The following is a 13,073-nucleotide window of genomic DNA, read 5'->3' on the forward strand; positions in this document are numbered from 1 at the left end:
GTAAGAGCTAGGACACGCGCACACACACACATATATAACACATATCTACATGTGTTTATATATTAAAAACTGGATTTCGGCGTGGTGGCTTATGCCTTTAATCCCAGCACTTTGGGAAGCCGAGATCACTTGGGGTTGAATCTCTTGGAGTTTGAGACCAGCCTGGCCAACATGGTGAAACCCTGTCTCTACTAAAAATACAAAAATTATGGCCAGGCATGGTGCCTCACGCCTGTAATCCCAGCACTTTGGGAGGCCGAGGTGGGCAGATCACCTGAGGTGAGAGTGCAAGACCAGCCTGGCCAACATGGTGAAACCCCGTCTCTACTAAAAATATTAAAATTAGCTGGGTGTGGTGGTGCATGTCTGTAATCCCAGCTACTTGGGAGGCTGAGGCAGGAGAATCACTTGAACCCAGGAGGTAGAGGTTGTAGTGAGCCAAGATGGTGCCACTGTACTCCAGCTTGGACAACAGAGCAAGACTCTGTCTCAAAAAAAAAAAAAAAAAAGAGAAAACACAGTGGATTTCATGCTAATATATCTAATTACAGCTTAACACTACACGCTTCTTTCTAATATTCTTTTGTCGTTTTTATAACTCTCTTCCCTAGTAAAAACCTGGCTCCTGATTTCCACAGCGTATTTACTTAGATGTTCAACCCAAGAATACACACAGTTTTGGAACTGCTAATTCGTATCATTGTGAAAAACAAAACTGTATAAAGTTCAATCCTTGTTTATAATTCTTTTTTTCCTTGGACTGGGAGTAAAATAACTTGAAAATTTGAGTTAGGTCCACACCCTTTCAGTGTAGTTACAGTATTCACTTGAAATACAGTTAGGTTCATTTATTTCTATTTGTATTCCATTTTAGTTTCTCCCTCTTGGTAAATTTGTTTTTTGTGTGAAATGTTAATATACTTCTGTTTATTCCTGGGACTTAGGATGCCTCATCAACCTTTACCTACTCAGGATGTATCTGTATAAATATATAGTGATTATACATAATTAGTTATAGATGTAGCATTTGTTATACAATCTCATTACTTTATAGTTATACTATCATACACAATGACAAACTATGCTCTAAGATTTTGAATGTCTCAGAACTCCTGCTTTGAGGTGAGGCTAGTTACTTGGTAGTGTGTTTCTATATTGATATATATATATTTTTATATATTTAATTGATGTTTTTGTATATTATGTAGTTCTAACATGTCTAAAATGTTTTGAGTTCTCAAAGAATAGTAACTTTTTCTTTCTTTCTTTGTTTCTTTTTTAAGACGGAGTTTCACTGTTGTTGCCCAGGCTGGAGTGCAGTGGCGTGATCTCAGCTCACTGCAACGGCTGCCTCTCAGGTTCAAGTGATTCTCCTGCCTCAGCCTCATGAGTAGTTGGGATTACAGGCACATGCCCCCACGCCTAGCTAATTTTTATATTTTAGTAGAGATGGGGGTTTCACCATGTTGGCCAGGCTGGTTTTGAACTCCTGACTTCAGGTGATCCACCCACCTCGGCCTCCCAAAGTGCTGGGATTACGGCATGAGCCACTGTGCCCAGCCAACATTTTTTTTTTCTTTGCTTGATTGTGCAATGAAGCATACATTTTGGCCCGGGTTGGTGGCTCAACACCTGTAATCTCAGCACTTTGGGAGGCCAAGATGGGCTGATCGCTTGCGGTCAAAACCAGCCTGGGCAACATGGCAAAACCCCATCTCTCCAAAAAGTAGAAAAACTAGCTGGGCTTGGTGGTACATGCCTGTAATCCCAGCTAAAGAATATACATTTTAATTATGAAATTACTGCTTATAGGCCAGGCACTTCTGTTATGGATTTCTACCTTTATTCCATGTAATCATAGAAGATAACTTTGTATGATTTCAGTCTTTTAAAGTTTATTGAGACTTGTTTTGTGGTCTAACATATAGTCTATCCTAGAGAATTTCTATGTGTTTTTAAAGAAGAATGTGTATTCTGCCCCTTTCGGGTAGAATGTTCTTTATGTCAGTTAAGTCTAGTTGGTTTATAGTGTTCAGATCTCCTGTTTCCTTATCGCTATTCTGTCTAGATGTTTCATACATTATTGAAAGTAGGATATTGAGGTTTCCAAGTATTGTTTGTAGAACTGTATCTCCCTTCAATTCTGTGCTTGCTTCAAATATTCTGGGGTTTTGTTGTATGTAATTGTTATGTCTTTCTGATGAATTGACTCTTTAATTATAAAACATCTCTTTTTATCTTTAGTAAAAATGTTTGTCTTAAAGTCTATTTTATTGTTTACAGATATAGCCACTGTAGTCCTCTTGTTTTTGGTGGTGGTGGTTGTTTTTTATTTGAGAAAGTGTTGCTCAGGTTGGAGTGCAGTGGTGTGATCATAGTTTTACTTTGACCTCCCGAGCTCCCACCTCGGCCTCCTAGAGTGCTGGGATTACAGGTGTGAGCCAGTGCACCCATCCTATTTCTTCTGTAAGTCTCTCAGTTTTTGCTTGATGTCTGTTATTAGGTACATACTTAATATTGCCATGTCTTCTTAGTGAATTTTCTTTTACTGTTATCATTTATTTCTGGAGCTGTTCCTAGGTTCTGAAGATTACTTTGTCTGGTACTAGTAGAGCCACTTCAACTTTCTTTTGATTAGTATTTGCATGATGCTATTTATCATCCTGTAATGCTAGTTATCATCCTTTTACTTCTACCTTCTCTATGTTAACATACTTACAGGGATTTCTTGTAGATAGCATGTAGTCGAATCTCTATAAATACAATCTCGGGCCAGATGCGGTGGCTCATGCCTGTAATCCCAGCACTTTGGGAGGCTAAGGCAAGTGGATCATGGGGTCAGGAGTTTGAGACCAGCCTGACCAACATGGTAAAATCCCGTCTCTACTAAAAATACAAAAATTAGTAGGGTATGGTGGCACAATCCCAGCTACTCGGAAGGCTGAGACAGGAGAATGGCTTGAACCTGGAAGGCAGATGTTGCAGTGAGCCAAGATCGAGCCATTGCACTCCAGCCTGGGCAACAGAGCAAGACTGTCTCAAAAAAAAAAAAAAAAAAAAAAAAAGCAATCTCGGCTGGGTGTGGTGGCTCACACCTGTAATCCCAGCACTTTAGGAGGCCCAGGAGGGCGGATCACTTAAGGACAGGAGTTCGAGACCGGCTTGGCCAACATGGGGAAATCCTGTCTCTACTAAAAATACAAAAATTAGCCAGGCATGGTAGCGTGCGCCTGTAGTCCCAGCTTTTGGGAGGCTGAGGCAGGAGAACTGCTTGAACCTGGGAGGCGGAGGCTGCAGTGAGCCAAGATCACACCACTGCATTGCAGCCTGGGCAACGGAGTGAACTCCATCTCAAAAAAAAAAAAAAAAAAGGGAATCTCACAATATGTTTCTTTTTAAAATTGGTTTGTTTAGACCATATAGTGACTGATATGATTGGATTTAGGTCTGACATTGTATTATGTGTTTTCTGTTTGTTCCCTCCGGTTTTTGTTCCTTTGCTTTCTGTTTTCTGCCTTCATTTTGGATTGTTTAAATGTTTCTATTTTTTATTTTATTTATTGAGAAATGGAAAATAGATTTTCTATTTTTCATTTATAAAATTTATATTTAGCTCTTGATTAGCGTTTCAGTTTCTCTGCTAAAAACGTTCATTTGTTTCAAGAGAGTTCCCTTTCCTCTCCCACCCCTCCATGGAACATGGTTATAATAACTGCTTTGAAGTCTTTGTCTGATAATTTCAACATCTGGATCATCTCAGATTTTCCATTTGCTGATTGTCTTTTCCTTTGAAAATTGGTCACATATTTCTGGCTCTTTGTGTGTTGAGTAATTTTGGATTACATCCTGGACATTTTGAATATTATGTGAGAATCTGTTTCCTTATAAAAATCTGGAGAACTTTGATTTTGTTTTGTTTTAGCAGGCAATCAGCCCTGCTAGGTTCAGCCGGCATGTTCTACCCCTGCTTTTGTTGCTAGTGGTTCTGATGTCAGTTCACTTTTCAAAGACTTTGCTTTGTGCACAGCACATGCACCATTTAGGTTACTGTGGGGCTAGAGTGGTGGTTTATATCAGATTCATTTCTTTTTCTTTTTCTTTTTTTTTTTTTTTTGAGTCAGTGTCTTACTGTGTCACCCAGGCTAGAGTGCAGTGGTGTGATCTCTGCTCACTGCAGCCTCCGCCTCCAGGGTTCAAACGATTCTTCTGCCTCAGCTACTCAAGTAGCTGGGATTACAGGCATGCGCCACCACGCCCAGCTAATTTTTGTATTTTTAGTAGAGACGAGGTTTCACCATGTTGCCCAGGCTGGTCTCGAACTCCTGAGCTCAAGCAGTCCGCCCATCTTGGCCTCCCAAACAGAATTTATTTCTCAGAGAGCCATGGCTGTATTGTTTTGGTACTGTTGCATGCATGCACAGGTTAGAGGTGAACGTGGAACTTGGGTCAGTTCAAACACAGAATTTTAGGGTATTCTCTTCTTTAGCTGTCTGCTCTGCAATTTCCCCCATGATCTCCATTACCAAGGAGATCTTTTATCTGCCTTATGGCTAGAAAGACAAGCTTCTCTCAAGAGTTGTTACTGCCAGCACTGCCAGTTAGTTCCATGTAACCGGAACTGCCTTTGGGGTAAAGTGTCAGTAATAAAGTGGTAAAATGCAAAGGGAGAAAAACATTCTTCCCTCATATTCCACAGTACCCTTTCTCTTGGTTTGTCTAGAATAGATATTCTTATTGAGTTTTATGTGTCCACCCTACCACCAGTATTGCTAGGAACTTTTAAAAGACTACAAAACAGGCTGGGCCTGGTGGCTCATGCCTGTAATCCCAGCACTTTGGGAGGCCAAGGCAGGCGGATCAGGAGGTCAGGAGTTCGTAGACCAGCCTGGCCAACATGGTGAAACCCCATCTCTACTAAAAATACAAAAATTAGCCGGGCGTGGTGGCAGGTGCCTGTAATCCCAGCTACTCGGGAGGCTGAGGCAGGAGAATTGTTTGAACCTGGGAGGTGGAGGTTGCAGTGAGCCAAGATTGCGCCATTACACTCCATCCTGGGGCAATGGAGCAAGACTTTGTCTCAAAAAAAAAAACAAACAACAAAAAAAAATATTTTCTTCCCTCACTTCCCAAGTTTTTGGGCTTAATCAGTGAGGGAGATAGGCTCTAGTGGGCTTATAACATCTTGACCTGCACCAAGTGTCCAGCACATTTTAACACCAAAAACTGGAAGGGGCCGGGCACGGTGGCTCACACCTGTAATCCCTGTACTTTGGGAGGCTAAGGTGGGCAGATCACCTGAGGTTGGGAGTTCAAGACCAGCCTGACCAACATGCAGAAACCCCGTCTCTACTAAAAATACAAAAAATTAGCTGGGTGTGGTGGCGCATGCCTGTAATCCCAGCTGCTCAAGAGGCTGAGGCAGGAGAATTGCTTGAACCTGGGAGGCAAAGGTTGCAGTGAGACGAGATTACAAGAGATTACGCCACTGCACTCCAGCCTGGGCAACAAGAGTGAAACTCTGTCTCAAAAAAAAAAAGGGGGGGGAGGAAAGGGGAAACAGTCTTGCTATAAATTGATTTATCAAATAAAATTTAGCTTTCTTTTAAAGTAACTGTTGCTGACTTAACAGGTTTTTGTTCCAAATAAGCACTACCCCATAGATGAGGATATTTTTTCCATATATCCATTCAGTCGTTGAAGTCTGACTGTAGAATGCATGTTCAAGGAGCCCAAGAATATGTAGGAAGATTAGGCATGGGCCTAAGTAGAACGTTGCAACTAGATGAATGTTTCCTTCATGCTGAAACCCAAGATGATGGTCTCCCTTTTTGAAACCAAGGAGACAGCACTGTTGATCTCTGATTTGCCTTCAGAGTCATTTTTCCCATGTTTTGAAAAATAGTGCACATTTTCAGCTGTATAACTCTGTGGTCCTATCCTATAAAAAGAGAAGTTTGTCATCCTGTCTTCTTTTTGACCCATCTGCATCCGCTCCACGTCACATTCCCAATGTTCAGTCTGGGGTGGCTCATTAAATCCATGATTCACACCCACACTAATCACCTTATCAAACGGTTGGTCTGCCACACCCTAGGTATACTCTTCCAAATGCTTTCTCTTTTCTTTTCTTTCTTTCTTTCTTTTTTTTTTTATAATATGGACAGGCTGAGAATTTCCCAAATCTATGTTCTGGTTCCTTTTTCCTTAACATTTCTGCCTTTATTTCTTATTGCGTTTTACTATATGCAATCAGGAGGAGCCAAGCTGCTCCTTCAACACTTGGCATAGAAATGAACTCAGCTGAATAGTTTTGTTTTACCCTCCACAAAACACTAAGCCATGAACAATTGAAAGACACAAACATGAACAACTTGGCTGAATTGTTCAGCCAAGTTCTTTGCCACTTTATAACAAAGATGACCTTTCCTCCAATTTCCAATAACATGTTCCTTATTTCCATCTGAGACCTCATCAGAATGGCCTTTACCGTTCATATTTTTATCAGTATTCTGTTTGTGTATTCTTCATAGGGAATACACACATGATTATGCATATATTCTCTAAGAAGATTGAGGCTTTCTCTCCAGCTCTTATGCTTTCCTTCAGCGCCCTCACCAGAATTGCCTTTAAGAAGTCCCTTTATGGTGTTATTGGCTTTTTCTAACCTGTACCTTAAAACTCTTCCAGTCTCCATCCGTTAAGCAGACACTTCCACATTTTTAGGTATTTGTTACATCAGCACCCTACTTATTGGTACCAATATCTGCTTTAGCTTAGGCTGCCTAACAGAATTCCATTATCTGGGTGGCTTAAACAATGCAAATTCTTTGGGAGGCCAAGGTGGGTGGATCACCTGAGGTCTGGAGTTCCAGACCAGCCTGGCCAACATGGTGAAACCCTGTCTCTACTAAAAATACGAAAATTAGCCAGGCATGTTGGTGGGCGTCTGTAATCCCAGCTACTCAGGAGGCTGAGGCAGGAGGATCACTTGAACGCTGGAGGCAGAGGTTGCAGTGAGCTGAGATCACACCATTGTACTCCAGCCTTGGCGACAAGAGCAAAACTCCCTCTCAAATAAATAAATAAATAAAAATTAAAAAATTGTTTCTAACAATTCTGGAGGCTGGAAAGTTTGAGTCAAGGTGCCAGCTGATTTGGTATCTGGTGGGGGCCTCCATCTTCCTGGTTTACATACAATTATCTTCTTACTGTGTCCTCACGTGGCAAGATAAAACCATGTCTCCTCTCTAGTCTTAAAAGGTCACTAGTCCCATTCAGTGCCCCACCTCCAAATACTATCACATTGGGTATTAGATCTTTACCACACAAGTTTTGTGAGGACACACATGCAGTCTGTAGTCGTGTTGTGGAACTTCAATTATATAAACTACTTAGAAGAATCACCCTTTTACAACCCTATAGCTGTTTCAGTTAAGGATCATCAGTAGATACACTAAAGCATCATGGGTAACAGAATATTCAAGATGTCAGAGATCACCCCATGTACTGGTAATTGCCAAAGACAAATTATACCATAGGCTTGACATTCAGTTGCCTTAACCAAGTAGCAAAACTTCGCCTTCTCATGTGTGGCAACATAAAGAGTATGAGACATATTTGAGGAATTCTTACTCAAAATGTTTTACTTGACTCTAATAAAGCTTCTAAACCTAACTTTCTATTTGTAGATTAATACAAAGGGTAAAGGAACAAGTTAAAATGTCTTCACACATTGCCATATCCCCTGGAGGGCAAAACCATTCCCAGCTGAGAAACACTGGCCTACATCAAATGACGGCACATAAGCCTTGATTGGAACTTGGTGTGAAAACCATTTTGGGACAGTGGATAAATCTAAATAAGACTTTGTGATAGATGATATATTTTTTTTAAAATTTTTCTTAGGTATGACAACAATATTATAGTGTATTAATCTGACTGTTTGCCTTGCCATAAAGGAATACCTGAGACGGGGTAGTTTATAAAGAAAAGAGTTTTACTTGGCTCATGGTTCTACAGGCTGTACAGGAAGCATGGCACTGGCCTCTGTTCCTGTTGAGGGCCTCAGGGAGCTTACAATCATGGCGGAAGGCAAAGGGGGAACCATTGTATCACATAGCAAGAGAAAAAAAGGGGAGGAAGTGCTGTATTCTTTTAAACAACCAGATCTCATGGGAAGGGCACCAAGCCATTCATGAGGGTCTTCCTCTGTTGCCCAGGCTAAAGTGCAGTAGCACTATCACAGCTCACTGCAGCCTTGACCTCCCAGGCTCAAGTGATCCTCCTACCTCAGTCTCCAGGTAGCTGGGACTACAGGTATACACAACTACACCTGGCTAATTTTTGTATTTTTTGTAGAGACGAGGTTTTGCCATGGTGGCCAGGTTGGCTGGTTTCAAACTCCTGGGCTCAGGTGATCTTTGCATCTTGGCCTCCCAAAATGCTGGGATTAGAGGTATGAGCCAGCACACCCAGCCAGCCTTATACTTCTTTTCAAAAAGACTTTTTTATTTACCATAGTGAGAACAAGTGTCAGAAAAGCCTTATACTTTCAATTATAGAGGTTTTATAATACCTGGCCCTACCAGATATCAAACTATATTATACCATCTGCAATTATATATATAATCTAATTATATCTAATTGCAGATGTGATGTGTTATCTGCAACTAATATATTATCTGCAACTAGAACTAGTTTCATTTATTTCTGGTCCTTAAACTTCTAGTTGTTTTATTCTGTCTCATTTTGCATCTAACACTGTTTCCAAATAGTGTTAAAAGTAGAGATAGTGGGCTTTTTTTTTTTTTTTTTTGAGCAGAATTTCGTCCTTGTCACCCAAGCTGGAGTGCAATGGCGTGATCTCAGCTCACTGCAACCTCCACCTCTGGGGTTCAAGCGATTCTCCTGCCTCAACCTCCTGAGTAGCTGGGATTACAGACGCGCACCACCACGCCTGGCTAATTTTGTATTTTTAGTAGAGACAGGGTTTTGCCATGTTGGCCAGGCTTGTCTCGAACTCCTGACCTCAGGTGATCCACCCACGTCGGCCTCCCAAAGTGCTGAGATTACAGGTGTGAGCCACCGTGCCCAGCCAACATCCTTGATTTATGTGTGTTCCTTCTTCCTCTTGAATTGAAAGAAAAAAAAGTTCTCTACAATCCAAAAAAAAAAATGTAACTCATGATAAAGCCATTGCCCCCAACCAGTAAAGTAAACCATCTTAGAGTTTATATACTACTTAAAAGTTGCAGTGGTCTCATGTTAGGTGATCATTTTCTTTTATATATATATAAATCTAAATAAGATTTAGATTTTTATATAGTTACATATATTTATAGATATATAGATTTATACATATAAATCTAAATATATAAATATATATATATATATTTATGATAGAACGAGGGTCTCAGTATGCTCCCCAGGCTGATCTTGAACTCCTTGTCTCCAGTGATCTGTCTACCTTGGCCTTCTAAAGTGCTGGGATTACAAGCGTGAGCTACCACACCCAACTGCCTAGGCGACCATATTCTTAGTCCCAATTTTATATACTATCTTTCTCAATAAAGTAGTTTTGTGGGGTGGGGAAGACTTAATTGTATGCTTTCATAATACTTTTAGTAAGACTCACCCATTAAGAAAAGTCTTGGCCTGGTGCGGTGGCTCACGCCTGTAATCCCAGCACTTTGGGAGGCCGAGATGGGCGGATCACGAGGTCAGGAGATCGAGACCATCCTGGCTAACACCGTGAAACCCCGTCTCTACTAAAAAATACAAAAAACTAGCCATGTGAGGTGGCGGGCGCCTGTAGTCCCAGCTACTCGGGAGGCTGAAGCAGGAGAATGTCGTGAACCTGGGAGGCAGAGCTTGCAGTGAGCTGAGATAGCGCCACTGCACTCCAGCCTAGGGGACAGAGCAAGACTCTGTCTCAAAAAAAAGAAAAAAGAAAAAAAAAAAGTCTTGTAAAATCTGAGAACTATAGTTAAAAAAAAAAAAGTTGGGGGGGAAAGTCTCAGAACATACAATGTTGCAGTAGGGATTACAAAATGTTGCCTGTTTGTATGCTCAGATCATTGGTAAGGGGACTTACACTCTTGAGGATCAGGGCCAGGAAGTCATTATGAAGTTATGTTGATTTTTTTTTCCCCCCAATGAAGCTACCTCAAAAACATTGAAATTATATAAATGCCTTTAAAATTATTATGCTTCAATTGGTAAGCTTTAGGATATAAGCATGGCAGAAGTTCATTTTTATTTCATTTTTAATACAATTATAGCACTGAAGATGGTGTATCTAACATGTCTAGGCAGATATTCCTACATGTGATCCTTAGTCTCTTAATTTGTTATAGATGCTAAGTACCTTTGTCCGGTGATAACCATTCCGTTGGCCATAGTGAAGCCCATGGATGGATCATTTCTGTAGAAAAACAATTCAGCATATGCTTTATTTAGAGTGAATCTTTGTTCTTGGTTTGCTGTGTAAAAACAAGCAGCCCAGTAAGACATGGAGTGCTGTAATGGAAAGAGAGATCTGGACTTCGTTGTTACTGTGTTTTGTTTTGTTTTGAGACGGAGTCTTGCTCTTGTCGCCAAGGCTGGAGTACAATGGTGTGATCTCAGCTCACTGCAACCTCTGCCTCCCAGGTTCAAGTGATTCTCTTGCCTCAGCCTGCCGAGTAGCTGGGATTCAAGGTGCCTACCACACGCCCGGCTAATTTTTGTATTTTTGGTAGAAATGGGGTTTCACCAGGCCGGGCACAGTGGCTCATACCTGTAATCCCAGCACTTTGGGAGGCCAAGGCTGGTGGATCACCTGAGGTCAGGAGTTCGAGACCAGCCTGACCAACATGGTGAAACCTTGTCTCTACTAAAAATATGAAAATCAGCCAGGCGTGGTGGCAGGTGCCTGTAATCCCAGCTACTTGGGAGGCTGAGGCAGGAGAATCACATGAACCTGGGAGGCAGAGGTTGCAGTGAACCGAGATCATGCTGTTGCACTCCAGCGACAAGAGTGAAACTCCATCTCAAAAAAAAAAAAAAAAAGGCGGGGGGATTTCACCGTGTTAGCCAGGCTGGTCTCGAACTCCTGGCTTCAAGTGATCCTCCTGCCTCAGCCCCACAAAGTGCTGGGATGTGAGCCACCGCGCCCAGTGAGATCTGGACTTTGAATTTGGGCATGTGCGTTCTAGTACGGGCTCATTATTTTAAGCCATCCTTGTTGCATCTTAGTTTCCTATCTGTCAGTAAGGTTGGATTGTACAATCTAAGGTCTCTTCTCCCTTTAAATTCTCAAACAGTAGAGAAGATTTGGATATCATATTGATGTTGGCATTTTAATTCCCATATCCCTATTTTTATTTTGGCAGTTAGTTGCTTTAGATAAAGGGAATATATGTATTATGCATGTATGTATATATGTATATATATAGTGCATTCTAAATTTACGTGAAAATATTTGCAAGTGTCCTTTTAGTTTAGCACCGTCTATTACGGAAGAGTTCTAATATTCCATTTCTTCCCTCATGCTATTGTCTTATGGAAACTGATGCTTCCAGTTTTCAACCTGTTAAAAGCTGTTGCTTGAGTCATCTTGATATTTTTACCTTATCCATGCATTATGGCCTCTTCTTTCTTCATTTGAAGAGTTCCATCATTAAATCAAGGTTTTTAAAAGAGGAACCCAAAATAGGAAAACAATTATAATCATACTTAACTTCAAAATTGATTGTTTTTTACCAATGTTAAAATGAGTTTTTGGTAGAATGCTTTAAATTATGTAGTAAAAATATTTAAAATTATGTGTTATTTAGATCTGAGAAACAAGCCTTACTTGGGTTTTCTGTGTGTTAGATCTATGTATTTGTTACAGAGTGGGAAGAAGTGTTTAAAGATTACAAGGAAAGATAAAGAGTGGGTGAATATGATTAAGAGGCTTCTGAGAAAAAGATGACTTTTGGACACGTTTTGAAAGAAGTGGTAAATGTGGATTGAAAGGGGAAAGGATATTTTCTAATATAGATTGTGTAGTTTAACATTAGATTGCTTTATTGACTTTTTATTTCTCACATGTTAATTCATAGAGAACTAAAGATGGGTGGTTACCTGCAATTTAAGGATAGAGAAGCAGAAATTTGGGGAATAAAAGATGTTTCCTGTCTTTAAATTCTTCACTGTTAGAGCATGGTACCTAGTCCTATATGCTATGAATGATACCAAGCATCTCTCTTTTGGTATCAGCAGTCAGAAGATGTGTGAAGCAGATAAAACGGAAAGTTTCAGAGCATAAAATGAAATCCAGTTGAGTATATATATATTCCACATCTTACAAAAATGTTGGCTTGGGCCGGGCGCGGTGGCTCAAGCCTGTAATCCCAGCACTTTGGGAGGCCGAGATGGGTGGATCACGAGGTCAGGAGATCGAGACCATCCTGGCTAACACGGTGAAACCCCGTCTCTACTAAGAAATACAAAAAACTAGCCGGGCGAGGTGGCGGGCGCCTGTAGTCCCAGCTACTTGGGAGGCTGAGGCCGGAGAATGGCGTGAACCCGGGAGGCAGAGCTTGCAGTGAGCTGAGATCCGGCCACTGCACTCCAGCCTGGGCTACAGAGTGAGACTCCGTCTCAAAAAAAAAAAAAAATGTTGGCTTGGTACAAATATGAGGTACTTAGCTGCCAGGCTGATAATCTATGTCCAAGTACTGCATTTTCAGAAATACAGGTTTGTGGCACCACCTGAACTCAGAGGATAAGATTTGGTGAACAAATGCCTATAAAGTGTACTCTGATAAGGCACAAGGAAGTGCATGTCAATCATAGGACATTTATTTAACATTTGAGGAAGGGATTTGGAAATTCTGAAAAGAAAGCCTGTATATTTTTGCCAAAGGACTTACAGATGTTATTTCATACAGTACCGCCAAGTTCATTTTTACTTATTTAGCAAACATTTATTTGCAGTTTTTATGAGTGGTTTATGAATATGAACTTAAGTCCTCTTAACAACTCTAATATTTTCATGTTTTCACAAGAGGATAGTTCAAATGCTTTTGCCAAATGCTAAGTTTTTT

At 40.8% G+C, this 13,073-nt stretch overlaps 1 protein-coding gene across 2 annotated transcripts in view; it reads left to right on the forward strand.

The window, feature by feature from the left end:
- Positions 1–13,073, forward strand: part of LOC105480873 (ubiquitin domain containing 2) — a 71,728-nt gene that overhangs the window by 30,196 nt on the left and 28,459 nt on the right. The window lies entirely within an intron of this gene.

Source organism: Macaca nemestrina, chromosome 6 (assembly GCF_043159975.1).
Source record: "Macaca nemestrina isolate mMacNem1 chromosome 6, mMacNem.hap1, whole genome shotgun sequence".
NCBI lineage: Eukaryota > Metazoa > Chordata > Mammalia > Primates > Cercopithecidae > Macaca > Macaca nemestrina.